General features: G+C 46.9%; 1 protein-coding gene and 1 long non-coding RNA gene across 6 annotated transcripts in view; one reads left to right on the top strand and one right to left on the bottom strand.

Annotated features, from left to right (window-relative positions):
• Window positions 1-978: 978 nt before the first annotated feature.
• On the bottom strand, window positions 979-5,556 carry LOC139587770 (uncharacterized). The gene is made up of 3 exons (XR_011678479.1): window positions 4,970-5,556; window positions 3,996-4,086; window positions 979-3,006 (listed from the first exon to the last, which is right to left on the bottom strand). It is a non-coding gene; the product is annotated as an uncharacterized lncRNA (long non-coding RNA).
• Window positions 4,082-12,278, top strand: part of DUSP16 (dual specificity phosphatase 16) — a 60,778-nt gene continuing 52,581 nt past the window's right edge. For 2 of the 5 annotated variants that reach the window (XM_071422321.1, XM_071422323.1), the window contains exon 1: window positions 4,082-4,602. The gene's annotated coding sequence lies outside the window, so the exon portion shown is untranslated. Of the gene's footprint in view, window positions 4,603-4,726; window positions 4,890-6,918; window positions 6,991-12,278 lie in introns of those variants that run through there. The other 3 variants (XM_071422320.1, XM_071422322.1, XM_071422324.1) reach the window with 2 other exon arrangements.

Below are 12,278 nucleotides of genomic sequence, written 5' to 3'. Positions count from 1 at the left end.
ATGAAAACTACTTGCAGTGTCAGACTAGTGAGGCTATTCTCATTCAACCATTTTCCACAGGGATGGAGCTTCCAAGCTCGGATGCACACATGGAAGGGAAGAATCGCTGTTTGTCCCTGAGCATTGCTGCTCGCCACCCCAGGTCTCTGATCTCTGCATTTCCCATGCTGCTCAAATCCCTCCTCTCTGGACTGAGCTCTGAGATCTCCCACTGATCTATAGCCACAAGCTTCTCTCTTCTGCTCTTTCCCCACCCTCAGTCCTACATCTCCTATAGCTGCTGGTTTCCAAATCCTCGTGTTCCCATTGCTGCTCTCCCACAAACCTGTGCTGCTCTGACTGCTTCACCCTGCTCTCCATGCCAACAAAGGAAGTGGTATCTAAAAATGCTACAAATGTTTCAATGTGAGTATCTCAGCAACACTTCTACTTTTAAATACCCTGAGGAACAGTCGCTAGCAGTTATGTCTGGTACAGAAGCCTGCTCTGAAAGCAGATTAGGCCCAACTTCCCACTGCCCCTGAAGCTGTCCATGAAAAAGTCATCACCTCACTTCCCATCTGGTGACTTGGGTTTCCCCTAATCCATCTCAGCCAAAACAAACCAGTGCAACAGACTTCTACTATTTAAACTTCTTAAGCTGCTCTGGTTGACTTTGGCCAAAGCTAATTTGGGAGGGATTGAGTGAGCAGCTTGCAGGTAGGGAGGGGAGGCCTTTGGCAGAAGACAGCCATGACGGTGACTGGGAGCTGTGTGGGAATGGCAACTTCTTCAACAACTCCACTTCAGCCTCTGGAGGAAGTGAGTACCCACAAGGGGATTTTAAAGCATGGTAAATTCCGTGCTTATAGTTCAATTCTCACTTATTTCACAAGAGGTTTCCCTGGCAAACCACTCCTTTCCACCACGCAGAAACCATGATGACGTTACTCAGGCTGTCATTTATCTTTCCCCTGTTTAATCACTGCTAACTGATTAACCAAATGAAGTGCCACAAAGTCCATTAGCTGGAAAAGGAACAAAAAACTGCACTAGCTTTTAGTAATAAAGAAAGAGAAACCTTTGTAAAAAAGGTGCATGACCTCCAGCTCTTGAAAGTACGCAGCTATTGCCCCTCCCTGGCCCCCAGGAACAGGGGGTGACACACTTGGAGCCACTCCTGCCAGAAGTGAGGCTTGAACGGGTAGGACAGGGGGGAGTGTCAAAGTTCAAGGGCTGTGGCATAGCTGGTTGGATAGCCACCACAATGTCTTTTGCCCTTGTTTCACCCCATATAGACACTTCTGATCTTCTTATCTCATAAGCCTCATAAGGAGGCACAAGAAAGGAACACTAACTTTAACTCTTTCAGTACCATTTTCTCAAAAACAGTGAACTTAGGCCAAAAAGTGCATCACCAGAAGTGCAGCAAAATACGTTTCATAGAATTGACAGACTTTAAAAACTTGGGGAGAGGAGGTCAGCAGCCAGGGACACCAGCAAAGCCAGGGACTCTCTCTCCCAGATGGCTCTGACAGGGGGAAAAAAAGAGTTAAGTGATGTTAAAACTCTGACATGCAAAGGAGTTTCTGCTGCTACTCAAGTGGCCATGGCCAGCTGAGGGATGTCAGCTGCCAACAAGCTCACAGTTTGGCCACTGCAAACAGGAGGCAAAGGATGCAGCTTCTACTCTCAATGAAGTGAGGTCTGATGCTGCTGTGTTTGAGTCTTCCTGACTCCTCCTGTTTGTGTCTTGAGGTTAGCAATGAACCTGTCCAGTTTCACCCTGCAATGTTCTCCCAAATCAGACTTTTGGCTCAAGCTTGGCTGAAAAGGAAAAGTTATTCTTAGTAATAATTTCAATGTGCAGGAATTAATTGTGATACCACTGGTTTTGTCACATCTTTTATTATATTAGGAAAAGAAATATCCCGACTCTATACTGAAAAAGCTTTAATTTGCTGTGCTAGTACAGGCTTTTCTGCATATATATATATATATATATATATTTTTTTTTTTTTCTGAAAAGAAAAATATTTTCAAAAGATGACAAGTACTTCTTATTGTTACAGTTTTACAGTCAGGAAATTTTCACAGCCTCACAATTTAAACAAAACCCAAACCTGTTACATAAGGTGTTACTGAGTTGAGATGAGAAAAGGGAAAAGAGAATTGAAATGGCTTTCCTCCTCACCACGCACCTCTCTCCACTGCTCCCCACTTCTCTTTGTGAGGATAACCATGCTGGAACTGTTTGTTCCTGCAATTTTCTGGACTGAAAGAGCTGGGGCACTGGCTGTCACCTCCAGTTCCTCTGGCACGCTCTCTGATCCCCTTAGTCAAAATGGGTCACTTCTAGCTCCATTAACCAGCAGTTAATTGTGCAGATTTTTAATGCTGTGGGCACTTTGGGGGTTTGAGAAAGGCATCTTTGGGGCCACTGCTTTATTGAGACAGAAGGGCAAAACTGCTTTTCATTTACTGGAAAGGGACACATGCAAAACAGTGAACATCCCAATGTTAATTGCTTGACCATAATTTCTTCACTGCTTTTGATCTTTTGTCTCTGTCGTGGAGCTTGGGCTTCTCTCTTCCCTGCCTGCTCTGCACTCCCTCACACGGGACATGACTGTTCAGTACAAGTGCCAACGAGGCATTCTCATGACACAGCTCACAACTCCTTAGCACGAGGGCCTTCATCAAGGTGGTTCTTGGTCAATATTGACAGGACAGAGCCTCCTCCCCCCCATACAATTTATTGAATGACCTTCTTCCTGAAACACCAAACACCCAAACCATTTTACTGTGAGCGATAGCCACATGCTTTTCCGATGGCACTTTGGAAGAGACAGCCACCAAGAATGTAAGGATCCATGCAGTTAATCCTCTTACTGGTGCTGTCTTCCAAGGGTTTCTGGCACAGGGATTCAAAGCCGTCAGAGGTGATGGATTGGAGTTTGAATTTTGGTGTGCAAGCTGTCCTGCATGCCCAGCAGTGCCAGCAAGTTCCCCATAGTAATGATGTCCCTAAGGGAGAAAGTGTACTGCAGAATATTCTGTCTGGAAGAGGGATGCATGGCACACAGGACCCATGCAGCCCCTGAAGGATGTACCATGCCAGTTCGGATTGGCACTAGCCCAAACAGATACATGTCAGGCAAAAATAACATCTACTTCTGTGGATCTGCATAGATTTTCAATGTGTGGCTTCAGATTTTTAAGCTTAAGAAGGCTATTGAAAGGGCAAAGGCCCCCAGTGTTCCACATGACCCACAGGGTGCTCTGCCCACCTCAGTGACAGGGGCTGGAACTGGATGACTTTAAGCTCCTTTCCCTCAAACACTCTGTGGTTGTACGATCCCATAGCACTACCACAGGAGGATGTGACGCCTTCACACCCAGGTGGTTGTGCATCGCACCGCACAGCGGCACACCGTGAAAGCAAAGGCCAGGGCAGTATTCACGGATGCCCCCTCAGCTGGCGCAGGGCAGAGAGGAGGGGAGGAGAGGGGAGGCGGCCGAGCGGACAAGGCCGAGCGGACACGGCTGCGGGCCCGAGGCGTCGTGAGGCGCCACACGCCGGGCGGGCTCCGGCCCGCGCGGGGAAGGGGCCGCGGGCGGGGAGGGCCTGCGGGGAGGCCGGAGCCGAGCGAGGGCCGGGCGAAGGGCGGGGAAGGGCAGTGTCGGCGGCTCGGTTGAATCGCTCCGCGGCTCCTCCCAGGGGCGGCCCGGCGGCTGTCGCTGGAGGCCGTGGGCAGCGGGGCCCGTATTTCCCCTGGGGACAGTGAGACCCCCCCCCCCATTCCGCCATCGCCTCACGCCGCCGGGGCTGCGCGGCCGCCGCTGCCGCCGGGCCCCGCAGGGATCCTCTCTCGCTGCTCCTCCTCTTTCTCCTTCACCCTCTCCCCCCACCTTCACCCCCCGGCTGAGTTCATTCACTGGGATTGGTTTCAAATGACGCCATCGCTTTATATTTACACCAATGACCTCATCGCAGCAGCTTGAAGTTTACTGACCAGCAAAACTCTTTTCTCTCGCTCGTTCCTCTCCTTGTGCCTGCTCTTCCCGGGTGTTTGTAGTCGCTTCTGTCATTCTGGGATTCTAAGGCTTTAAAAAAAAAACAAAACAAAAAAACCCCAAACAGACAAAAAGACCAAACACACACAGAAAAACCCCCAACCTCCCGAACTTTTTCCCTCCTCCCGAGCTTTTCGGCGTGTGTGTGCCCCCCTCACCACTGTCCCCTTTTAATTTTTTCAAGCCATCTTGGGAGGGGGGAAGGAGAGGGAAAAGAGCTCCAAAGCTCCAAATGCTTCCTTTTTCTGCTCCTCTCCCCTCCCACCTTCACGCTTCCCACTCTTAAAAAAAAAAAAAAAAAGCCGAATATATTTTTTCTTTTCTAATTTTTAAATTTGCTGAGGCTTGGCTGTTGTTTTTGGGAGGACTTTTTTTTGGTTGTTTTTTTTTTTTTTTTCCCCCCTTATTGAAGAAGAAGGAAAAAGAGGAGCTTTCCCAGCGACTGGAAGAAGACAAAGTTGTTTCGGGCGGCAGCGGCGAGGCTAGTGGGCAATTGCTCCTATCCTTGCCGAGGGAACAGGCAGCCAGACTGACAGGGGTGACACAGTAAGTGCCGCAGCAGCGCAGGGGACCCCGACCCGGGGCCGCACCGCGGAAGCCAAGCCGGGAGGGGGGCGAGGGGCGCGGGGGGGGCCGGGCCGGGCCGGGCCAGCCTGGGCGGGGAGGAGGAGGAGGAGGAGGGGGAGGGAGGTGAGGGAGAGGCGGGCGGCGGGAGCCCTCCCTCCCTCCTCCCGCATGCCCTTCCCCGCCGCCCCCTCACCTCCGGAGGAGAGCGCCCGCAGTGGACAGGTCGCTGCCCCGGCCCGGGCGGGCTCCGGCCGCCTCCGCAGGTGGTAAGAACGGGGGCCGGAGGGAGGGGGAACGGCACAGGCACCGCACGGCACCGGCGGCCGCCCCGCGGTGCCTTCCCTACCTGCTGCCGGCACCCTGCTGCCCGCGGCGGCTCCTGCCTCCCGTCCCTTCCTTGCCCTCCTCCCGACATCCACCTGCCTCTCCCCGTGCGGGGAGGAAGCCGGGCGCCGCCGGAGCGCGGGGCGGGAGGAGGCGCCGCCGGGAGAAGCGATGGGAAGGAGCCCGCGGGCTGCCCCGCGGGGGGCTCGGCGCTGCCCGTGAGCCGCGGCGTGCGCCGCTGCCCTGCTAAACTTAGCCCGGAGCGCTGGCTCCGCAAAATGGTCGGGGATGCTTTAAAGCCCCGGAAGGCTCCCGAAGAAATGCTGAAGTTCTGCCTTCGCCTTGGAAAACGTTTAAATTGAGGCGGCTGACAAAATGGAGGGCTGCCGCGGCGTCCAGGAGGGAGGCAAATTGTTAACCTGGCATCGCGCTCGCCTGAGCTGCCGGCCCGGGGCTGGCGCCGGGACGCGGCCTGACAGATCCCCGCTCCCGGCTTGGCCCCCCCCGGGCCGGGATGCGGGGCTGAGCGCGCATCACCAGGTGTAGGGGATGTGCCTATTGCCGAGCCTGACCAATGGCAGGATTTTTCAGCGGCCAAAAAACATTTGGTTACATGTCAGATGAGAAGCTGGGATTTTAAATTTTTAAAAAATTTATTTTAATTTTTTTTTTTTTTTTTTTAGAAAAGGAAACCCAGGAGAATTTACTTTCTTTTACCATCGTTTCAGCTGTTTGAAATATATACCCAATTTATTTGGTTTTCCTTCAAATGAAGGGTGTAGTGATAACAAGCTATATTGTCTGACCTATGACTAATCTTCTGTTCAAACATTCAGTGTATACCCAGCAGAAAAAAATAGATCTGTGCTAGTTTTGAAACCTAAAAGCAGATTGAACTGTTTCTCTTTGCAGGGATGTCTGTTAGGGTTCTTAAAAGAGAAAACCCCAACCAAAATCTGAGAATGATTTTGTAATCCTTGCTCTGAGATTTATGCTATTCCTAGCAGTGTGTGGTTTGGTAGATACAGAGTTTACAAAGTCACAACTGACCAAACAGGAGTTGGTTTAGACTCTTGTGTTTTGAGGGGAGGTGGAAAATAGTAAGTCTTAATTTCTTTTTATGGTGTTCATCCCACTGCCCATTGGAGATTGAAACATTCATCACAGTTGTTTATGTTGGTTGTCTGGGAGTTTCTGCTTGAATGTGGACTGAAGTATGCAGCAGGGAGGTGTACATGTATTTTTAGCTTTCATTTTTAATGACAAAAGATACAAAGAATAGTGATACTCACAAGTAAATCTTGCACTTACTGACTATGCTCATTAATATTTTGTGAGGATGGAATCTATAAGAAATATCTGAGTTGCAGTAAGTTCCATTTGTTGCGCTTGCTTAATACAATAGCGTTTTAGTAAATCTTAATACACAATTCTAAATGAACAAATACATAAAAGCAGCAGAGAATGTGTCAGTTCCTGTGCTACAGATGGTAGCTTCGAAATGCTTTGGTTTAATACATATGGGAAGGTCCAGAAAAACAAACCAAGCATTTAAAAATGTAACATGTTGTATGAAGATACCTGAGTACATTCCTGCTCCAGTAGCTCTGCTTTTGTTAGCTACCCAAGCAGATGTAATGGAACAAAATCACACCAGAAAAACTTCTGTAGAAGATAGCGAGCTCAGTTATCTTTGTTTCTGTAAAAATGCACGCTCCTCTTCCAGCAAAGACAGCTGGCCGGGCAGGGGTGTTTGTTTTTAGCTTGGCCTGACCATAGGGACGGTATCGGCAGAAGCTGTGCAGGAATGTGTTAAATGGATTTCGCTGGGAGCTCTGTCTCCCAAGGCAGCCCCGGCGGGATGCCAGCCCTCCCTCAGCCCGTGGGAGGAGTTGTGGTTGTATCTGCCATGTGCCCGTGCACCTTCCCTGGCAAATCAGCTCTGCCCTGCGAGCCCTGTGCTGCTGCCACAGCGGCAGTGAAGTCATTCGGAGTCACTGGCAACTGGGTGTGAGATGGGCCAGTCGCTCCTCTGCCTATCAGGTAAGAGATTCACGTAGGCCCGCCGAAGCCCTCGGGGACTGAATTCAGGCTCTCTTTGTAAGGCCGGCCTTCGTAAGAAATGTCAAATAGACAAGTTAGGTGTTGGTTTCTGTTACTTGCATTTACCTTCAAGTGAGCTCTGCTCCAACGCATTGGGCGGTAAGAGGTGTACGCGGGGTGAGGGCTTTGCTCCGTCACCTGGGTTTTTAATATTCAGTGCCATAATCCTCACACCAATTCAGCAATATTCACTGTTTTCAAAATGCAATTTTGCTAAGAAATACAGTAAGTACAGCTGAGGTATTTTTTTCCCCCCAAAGAAAAAGGAGGCAGCAGGATGATAGCTTTCACTTTGTAGTATGTCAGCTGAATTTTCTAGGACTTTTTTTTTTTCCTTTTTCTTTTCTGTAGAAGCAGTCAGGAAAGCATCATGGATATTCTTCAAGTGCTGACAGTCCTTAATAGCCAGATGGCATAGAGTAGTTACTGTCAAAGGATGAGGTGTGGAAGGATTGACACATCCCTTCCTTTTTCTTTTCCACGTTTTTTTCCAGCCTTTGAAAGAAACATGGGTTTGGTCTGTGACTCCACTGAATCCGCCCCTATGGATTTATTGTTATGATAGTGACTGAATGCTTCTTGCAATCTTGTAGTATTTTGTGCATGGTTGTGTAATGCTAAATCCTTGATTATTTAAGAATTTTCAAGAAGCTGGTTTTCTTGGTAACAGGGAAGAAAGTGTGTCCCTAATAATGGCACATTCACTTTCCCTAGAATTCCTTAAGGATGGCTTCCAGAATGATCGTTGTGACATGGAGGATTTCTGTAGAATATTTTAAATACTAATAAGTACATATCAGTATTGCTAGTATATCTGTGGTTTATTTGTATTCCCCTTATAAACAAAGGGAAGTGTATCATCCTTTAGGGCTGCCAGTTGCATACATGGCCTCTATTTCTGCACAAATCAAAAGCCACTGGTGATGGCTGGCCTGGTGGTATGTGTCAGGATGTTGTTCTAGAATAAAGCTTTTAATTGACTGAAGACCAGGGGTCATTGGCATGAAAGTGAAGTGAACACTAAGTTCATGCTGCTTCATAGTTGTTACTTGGGAGACCCTATTCCCAGGAATTTATCATTATTGTAATGGTATCCTGACCCCAATACTAAAGCCAATGGAGATCAAACTGCCTCTGGAGCAAGGGAGGAGGCTGGGATGCCCTGTACTCCTGCAGTATTCCTGCTGTCTGAGGACAACAGGGCAGCTCCTATCACCACTTCTCTGCTCCACCATGCCTGATCTTTGCATTGGTGTTGTCCTGTCAGCTCTAAATAACGAGTCTCTATTATAGTTACTCTGTAAGTTCTTGTAACTCCTGAAGGAAGCAAAAAGTACATATTAATGGTCATATTTGGCATCTTAACTTCTAGATTTGCCTAGTTTTAACCTGAGCAGTTCTTGGTTTGCCCATGGGTAGGGCCTGCTGGCAGGTACCATGGTCTCCAGCAGAGATGGTGTTGGGCACCAGTGAGTTACTGCTCAGGACTCAGAGCAGACCTGCGTCTAGGGGGTGTGTATGGAGGGCAAGAGCAAGATGGGTGTGAGTTCAAGGCCCTGTGTTTCCTTCTGCTGCACTTTGTGGTCTGCTGCTGAGCCAAGAGTGTTCTACTCAGAGCTGGCTCTGGGAAGGCTGGCAGCCTTCCATGTTGTGTCCCTATGAAATGCTCCAGCAGCTGAAAAAACCCCACCAAAATTAATAATTGGGGAAGCTAGGAAAGAGGGGAAAGAGTGTTGTTTCAGTGATGGGAGGTTTCCAGTGGGGCTGCAGGGATTCAGTGGGAACATTCCCAAGCTCCCTTCGTGCTGCTTTTCTGTACTTCCACTGTCCCAAGCTGGAAGGTATCAAAGGAACTCCTGAAACAAGGTTCTTCTTTGAGGGGAATTTAGTTATCTCTTCTCTTTCCTGGTTACAATATGATACTTATGTTGCCAGTGACTTACACAGCTTCTCTCTAAGTGTGTTTTTGGAACTAATTTTTCCCTGTGCTGTGTTAGTTTTCATGCTGTTTCTCATAAACCAGGATCAGTTCCTTGCTCAGTGCTCCTCATTTGCACTCTTCTTTGCTTTCAAGCTGAAGATATAAACTTCTGTCATTTGTTTAGCAAATAAAGATACAAAAGTTTGTATCTTTGTATAAAAGAGATGTGCGGAATCTTTCATTAGTTGAGAATAAATGTAATTTTTTTCTCCATAAGATCTTTTTGCACACTGGTCAGAGTGATGGTCTGCTAAAATAGTATGAAAAAAATCTTTATAAAATCACAGTGGAACTGTGTTCCATTACATTAGTTTGGCAGAAAATTGACACATTTCCTAACATTGAGACTGAAATAGCATTACCCATTTTCATTCTGCCTCACTTGATTTTTGCTTTGCTAAAATGGTCTATGAATGGCGCCTGTTGACTAAATGATAGATCAGTGGCTGTACAGATACTCTCTTTTTACACATCCCTGCCTGCTTATCTAATGTTTTTACATTACTGAAGGCAATGTGGGAGGCAAAAAGATGGGTCTGAGTGTGTAATGTAGCAACACTGGAATAAGAACTTTACAGAGAGCATGAACTGAGGAGGACAACGGGGACTAATTGTATGAAATTCCTTTTATGCACACGTTCTTGAGTTTGAATAACTAGTATGTATTCAGCCTGCTGGATTAGAAGGCTTTGGCTCTGCATGTGTAGCATAGATGTTGCTCTCAAAATAGGAAAGGAACTCTCCCTCCTCCCACGCTATTCCGGATAAAATTGATTCAGTGCTGCATTTTGCTCCTACTGAACCCCTAGGAAAGCATGTTTAGGCTTTATAGTTCTGTTTAGGCTGAATAGTTCATAGTGTTAGAGATATAAATGCCACACTTTTAATAGCATGCATGTTGTTTTTGCTTCTTGATTACTAGCTGTAAGAATCATTCATCCCAGATTTTGTAGACTCAAATCCCATGGCAGAACTTGGGGTTTTACCTGCAAGATGGTCCTTGCAGGGGTGTGCCTTTCTCCACAGTGCATATTTCACTAAGTTTGTGCAGCCCCTCAAGCAGGACAGGCACCCATCTTCTAAACACCATCTTACAAATACATGCAAAGAGTCTGAACTACACTTCACAGGGCTTCTCTCAGCCATCCTGCCACTGAAACAAGCCTTAATGTCAGAGGTGGATTGAAATCACCTGAAGAACAGGCATGGGGTTACTTTCTGCTCATTCTGTTAATGTCACCTGCAATAGGTATAGCACCTATCACCTAGCCAGTTCCCACAGGTGTTTTGTTACAAGTGCTTAGGTGTTGGGGTTTCATACCTCCCTACTTGAAAATTTGTGCTTGGGACACTGTTTTCTCTTGCTTTCCAGCTTTGCTCTCCCTGACTTTCATGAGAATCTGTTTGAACTCTGGAAAACTGTGGGGGAAGAGAGGTGGAGAGGGAAGAAACTTTGTGTTACATGTCATTCTAATGCCATCATACTCAGAAGTGCCTTTCCAAACTAAGAGAATTTAGGTAGAGGCCTCTTACTAAGAACAGTTGGGGAGAAAACAGAATAAGCTTCAGCTTGGTTTCTACAAAGATTGATAAATGTTTGCCAATTTTTAAGCAAGAAAAACTATTGCAGCTTACAGCAGAGGAGTACAGCAGTAATCTTAGTGCATTGGGTTGACATGTTATTGGATTCTGGTAAGTTTGAAAATATGCAATAGACTGAATCCAGATCAGCAGAAGGTAAATGATGTCACCACTTTAGGAGGGCTCTCTCCACCTGTCAGAAGACCTTGTGTTTAAGGCAGGTGTGCTCCAAACTGAGGATAGGCTGTGAAAGACTCTCTTCCCATAGTCTGCTTAGAGTTCTGCATTGATGGTAAGTCTCTTTTCCTAGCAAGAGGACCCTGAACCTTCTTCCCTTTTCTCCCAGGCTACTCCCATGTCCTTTCAGTTTCCTAAAAGCTCTCCAGCTTTTACACAGTGGGTGTTGGGAGGCCTTACTGAAGCAGGGTCATCTCCAGCAACTGGTCTGTATGTTCACAGTCCTGTGTCTCAGGAAGGCAGGGGCAGCTGAAGGCGCCATCCTTATGAGAGCTGGTAAACTTCATGTTCTCCTGCCTAGTAGGAGACTTACACTGAAGTCTAATAAAGCTAAGAGAGCTGCTTGTACTTGTACTATCTGCTGCTACATTGTTTGTTTCTCAGAATGTCACTTTTTTTGTTTTGGTTTTTCTTGCATGTAACTTTTCAGCTGAATAGGTCTGATTTTCCTGGTCTATTTTTTTCCTTGTCCAGCTGCTGAAAATCCCTGACTTCTCATGGCTGACACAGTGTGGGCATGCTGTCATCTTCTCAGTCCTCTGTTCTGCTTGTTAGATAATTCATAATCTTAGAGAGAGAATGCCACACTTTTAATAACCATGGACACAGATCCATGTGTGATTCCCATCCAGGTGAATCAGTGTGGCTCACTTTGCTGTCTGCTGGGATTTCCAGGTAGACCTATTTGAAGATGCCTGAAAAATTTGCCTGTCCAGCCCAGACATGATTGTATGAGTAGTCCATTTGTTGCCTGTTTCCTGTCTAAATATTACTGAAAGAAATTTATCTCCTTCAAGAAAAACAGGTATGAAAAAGAACAGGAGTTCAAATCTCCAAGGTACTGGTCTGGACAGCAAAAGAAAGTGATGAAATACTGATTAACTATTACTGTCATTGCACATTTTCCCAATATACTGTTTCCATGAAGAGACACACACCTTTCCACCCCCTCAAATTTACAGGATTTGAATATTTTTCTGCAACTGAGGCTTGCATGACTTGTCATCTGTCCTGCAGGCATGACCTGTTGTGAAATGAGGAAATGTGTAGTGCATTTGTTCCTGCTGCCTCATGTATGGTTAAACTATAGAAAACTGGAGGAAGCACAGGCACACTGCTCCTCTGACAGCCTTCTGCAAATACAAGCTATTAATGACCATTGCCTTTCATGGGCAAAACCAGTCTTGGCAATTGCTTTGTGCACTTCATTTCATGGTGTAACAAGCAAGCACATTAACTATTTTTATTCAAACCCCCAGACATAAGCCAGTATGGCAAAGTGGCTATGAAATGTCTGCATAGCTAAGTGAAAATACAGCTGCTGTTTAACACTAAATCTTTTTCTTTTACTTCCATGATATTGAGGGTTCAACCAATGATCATCTAATCTTTCTAATTGAGTCATGGTGAGGATTTTGAGGATTTAGCA

This window comes from Agelaius tricolor, unplaced genomic scaffold (assembly GCF_023055355.1).
Source record: "Agelaius tricolor isolate 1412-34295 unplaced genomic scaffold, bAgeTri1.0.p SCAF_3, whole genome shotgun sequence".
In the NCBI taxonomy this organism is placed as follows: Eukaryota; Metazoa; Chordata; class Aves; order Passeriformes; family Icteridae; genus Agelaius; species Agelaius tricolor.
The sequence above is the reverse complement of the archived record's forward strand: the minus strand, read 5'-3'. Positions and strand labels throughout refer to the sequence as shown.